Source organism: Delphinus delphis, chromosome 4, assembly GCF_949987515.2.
Source record: "Delphinus delphis chromosome 4, mDelDel1.2, whole genome shotgun sequence".
Classification (NCBI taxonomy): Eukaryota; Metazoa; Chordata; class Mammalia; order Artiodactyla; family Delphinidae; genus Delphinus; species Delphinus delphis.
Genome location: NC_082686.1, coordinates 19,041,231 through 19,046,135, shown reverse-complemented (window position 1 = coordinate 19,046,135; position 4,905 = coordinate 19,041,231). Strand labels below are relative to the sequence as shown.

Sequence of the window (4,905 nt, the reverse complement as noted above, 5' to 3'; positions counted from 1 at the left end):
TAGCCCCTGCCTTTCACAGTGTGCAGTCAAAGAGATAAACACACAATAGAACATAATCAATGTTATTATAGATCTGTAGGCAAGGTCCTATGGGAGGAAAAAAAAGAAAGAAAGTGCTTAACTCTGCTTGGGAATAAGTAGTTTGTAAAACTACCTAGAGTGAAATAAATGCCAAGAAGAATGAGGTACAGTCAACTGAAGCAGGGAATTTAGGAAGTGGAGCAGAATCTGAAGGAGGAAGGGAGGACAATTGGAAGTTGAGATTGAGGGGCCTTTGGGTAATCCAAGTGCCAGCCATCAGGCAGCCAGAATCCAGAGTTGATGGGAAAGAGCTGAGCTAGAGACTTCTCACACCAGGATTACCACAAGGGCTTAGTATTATTTTTTTCTGAAGCTGCCTTAACAAACTACCATAAACTTGGTGGCTTGAAACAACAGAAATTTATTCCCTCAGAGTCTTGAAGGCCAGAAGTCCGAAGTCAAGGTCTGGGCAGGGCCATGCACCCTCTAGAGGTTCTAGAGGAGAATCTTTCCTTGCCTCTTCCAGCCTCTTCTGGAGGCTGTCAGTGTTCCTACACTTGTGACCTCACCGCTCCAATCTCTGCTTCCATGGTTACATTGCCTCCTCCTCTTCTATCCGTCCCAAACCTTCTCCTGTCTTTCTCTTACAATTCAGGATGATCGCCTCATCTCAGGATACTTAATTGTATCTACAAAGATACTTTTTCTGAATAAGGTAAGCTTCATAGTTCTGGGGATTAGAATGTGGACATACCTGGGGGGAGAACCATTCAATCCACTACAGGCATCCTAAGTGAACTCCTTGCTTTCACCACTGTGTCCTTCAGTCAATCCTCAAAACTGCAGCCAACGAGACTCAAAACTTAAGTCACAGATGTAGAAAACAAACTTATGGTTACCAGGGGGGGAAGGCGGGGCGGGGGGGGGAGGGATAAATTGGGAAATTGCGATTGACATATACACACTAATATATATAAAATAGATAATTAATAAGGACCTACTCTATAGCACAGAGAACTCGACTCAATACTCTGTAATGACCTATATGGGAAAAGAATGTAAAAAAGAGTGGAGATGTGTGTGTGTGTGTGTGTGTGTGTGTGTGTGTGTGTGTGTGTGTATAACTGGTTCACTTTGCTGTACACCTGAAACTAACACAACACTCTAAATCAACTCTTCTCCAATAAAAATTTTAAAAACAAATCAGATCAAGTCACTTCATTCAAATCCCTCTATTGGTTCGCACTTCCAGTAACAGCCCAATGGTCTACCAAGCTTGAGTATATCTGGCCCCCAGTTAGCTCTCTGGCCTCATCTCCTACTTCTGTTCCTCATGTTCACTCCATTCCAGACACACCAGCCTCCTGGCTATTCCTCAACATGACACACACACACTACACCTAAAATACCATTGTATGATGGTTAATTTAATGTGTCCCCTTGACCAGGTCATGAGGTGCCCGTACATTTGGTCAAACATTATTCTGAGTGTGCCTGTGAGGGTGTTTCTGAATGAGGTTAATACTTGTTTTAATTTTATCAAGAATTTATTGTCAGTAAGAAGACTGGCTAATGGTAGTTTTCAGTAAAAATCCTTTACAAGACCACTGCATCACAAATATACAGACACTATTGAAAAAAGAAAAAACTGTGTCATGGTGGTTTTGGTTCTAAACAGGTGTGCAGAAGGTCCCCCTTACACTCTCCAATAATGAAAATGCTTATAATTCTAAATTACAGCAAACATTTAAGACGTGTTCATGTATCAGATCTTTCCTCAGCTTACATAGCGCTAGAAATGAATGATTATATTGAAATGTATCAGTGAGATGTCATACTTCAGTGGAAAATGGCAAATAGTGAAACCCCAATTATATTAAAAAATCAGGGTGCTAGGCAGTGACACTAACACCATCAAAATTCGGCCAAAGACAAATGCACAAAATATCTTGAAAATCTAGTTAAAACTATAAAAAATCAAATCTGTACATAAAATTTATCTAAAGAAACCAGGAAAATTAAAATGATTGAATCTATATAAATACATGAATCATGTTAACAAGATTTCAAGACTGATTTTCATTTCATGATTTTAACACAAATGTAAATACAAAAAAGATGTTCATAAATGGCACCAATGTAAATCTCAACCAGTGACAGTTGGTTAGGACACTAGAAATGATTCACACATCAAGAACTGTGGAATTCAGTACAGCCATGCCCATTTTAGCTCACCAAGAAAAAGCACTTAAGCACAGCTGCAAAGAACAATGACGAAAATTACTTATATAATCTCTGGGTTCATTAAAGTCCAGGCACTTTGAGGGGAGTTTGAGCATCAGACTTCCATATGTTGTTATGAATCTAGTTGAGGAACTGTCACCTCTTCAAAGTGGCTGTCATGGCACTCTCATGGACACTCGTCAAGACCTCAGACTCTGAACATGCCGACATATCTGAGGAGGAAGGTGTGGGCATGTACACAGACATAGGCATGTTTGCTACAGTGGAGGCTTCAAAGTTTCTTTGATACCCTGAAGAGTAAGGGGCATAGGGTTCTCTACTAGTATTGTTCTCACCAGTGCCTACTTTTTGAGGTTCAGACATACTGACACGATAGAAACTGGGCAGATAAGTGATTCAAGTTGAACTTTGGCCGGTTTCTCAATGAAGAACCCAAACTACCTGGAGCAAGCATGTTTCTTGGAGGGTTTATGGATTCAAACTGATCACTGAATTCTGGAGGTCATGTTGATGGTTCATCAGGCACACGAAAGTCTTCTAGTGATGGCAGAAAAATCACTTTCAAAGTCGTAACCTCCAGGGTTATAGTCTGTATCAACGGCATTTGGATATGCTGAATACAGGAGTGTCTGCTCATCAATAATTGGGGAATTCTTATATATGTGGCATAGGAACATTTGGCATCCAATCCGATGTATGCCAGTGATACCCAGTGTCATCACATGATTCAGACGGAAAGGCGCTATGGGATTTCCCTTCAGACAGGATTTCCCAGGCACTGTATGAGTGAGAAAGCCTTTCCTCTAGACGTTTCTTGGAGAGGCAAGGATCTAGATCCACTACTTTAGTACCGTGGTGGATGTCTGTGTTAGGCTTCTCTATTGAGTCACTGTCAGGAGGAGAGTTCAAAGGATGAGAGGGAGGCAAGGTTGGGGCTATGTACAGACATCTACTGCTTTTCCATGTCTGTGCACAGACTCAGGGCTAAAGGTATTGAATTCAGGATGCTCTGGTATAACAGATCCTTCAAAGGAATTTCAGTAAAGATTGTTCCAAGAGCCACTTGGAATGCTTGGAGTGTAGGGAATAGGATGGATAGACACCTGGGGTGGTATGTCTGAGTAAATATTCTTATTTAGCTTTGAATCAAACTATGGTCTTGGCAAAAAAGCTGTGGCTGGTCCCAAGTGTCTGTCTTCAGCTTCAGCCTGGTGTTTCTTCTTTCAGCTAAACATCTTATGGCAAAGGACGAACACCACCACCAGTAAATATATCCTTGTTTTAAAAAATATTCCTATTCTTTCAGCCAATTTAACATGTCATGGAGTCAACACATGTTGATAGGAGGTAGCATTCTCACAGTATTTTCCTCTGTACTCGTGGATGCAGTTACAGTGATAGGAGCCATGTGTATTCTCACAAAGGGCCCTGTTATGGCAGAAGTTTCTAGCACATTCATCGATGTCACTCTGACACATTTCTCCCCTAAAACCTGAATCACACTGACAAACGGTACCATCCAAACTGTCAAAACATGTTCCACCATTTTTACAGGGTTCATCTTTGCAGCATGGACTAAGCTGGCAGCTCTGACCAGTAAATAATTGGCAAACAAAGTCCATTGTCCACAATGCATGTACCACCATATAGGCATGGATTGGAGGAACATAGATTGCTGTTCACCTCACCTATGTTTAAGGCACTGCATTTGCAGTAATAACCTCCAGTAGGTGATGAATTGTAAATGCCTCCATCCTGGCAGGGGTTACTTGAGCAGTCCTCTATAGCTGTTCATAAGCACCCAAGAGATATATCCACTGATTATTCAATGTGCACATAGCTTCTTGGTTTGCTATTTAAAGGGATCTCCTGCCCATTCAAATAAATGGAATCCATACAACCCCTGAAACCATTATTAACTTCTTCCACGCCTTGTGCCTTGCTGGTGGATATGACCCCCTAAAACACATGATTATCCAGGTTTTGATAATTACTGATTATCCAGGTTTTCAGAGCCCCTGGGGCTGTGCCTGATGCAGTGTGGACTTGGTCTAGAACCAATCTGGCATAGTTTCCATTCACTTCAAGTGACACTGCATGTCACAGCCCATCATTGAATTGAATGCTTCAAACAAACACAATTCCAGGGCCACTTCTACAGTTAAATTTGCATTGTAGTCTTTCATTATGAATCTCCACGATGTTATAGTCGGCTCCTTGTGTATACATTACAACTGCATGAGTAGAATATGTTCTAAGCCTCAGGGTCAGTTTCATCTCTAATTTGTTTTTATTTTCAAGATTTCCATTTTAAGAGATAGACTCAGTAAAGCAGATTGTCCTCCCTAATATACACAGGGCTTGTCCAATTAATCAAAGGCCAGAATAGAACAAAAGACTGATCCTCCTGAATAGGAGGGAGCTCCTTCTGCTTGACTGTCTTTGATTAGGGACATTGGCTTTCTCTTGCCTTCAAGCTCAAACTGAAACACAGGCTCTTCCTGGGTCTCAAACCTGCCAGCTTTTGGAATGGGACTATGTCTTTGGCTCTCCTGGTTCTCAGGCCTTAGGACCCAGACTAGAACTAAACCATCAACTCTCCTGGGTCTCCAGCTTGCCAACTCACTCAGCAGATCTTGA

General features: G+C 41.4%; 1 pseudogene; it reads right to left on the bottom strand.

Annotated features, from left to right (window-relative positions):
- Window positions 1–2,359: 2,359 nt before the first annotated feature.
- Window positions 2,360–4,575, bottom strand: LOC132424346 (protocadherin Fat 1 pseudogene; annotated as a pseudogene).
- Window positions 4,576–4,905: the final 330 nt, after the last annotated feature.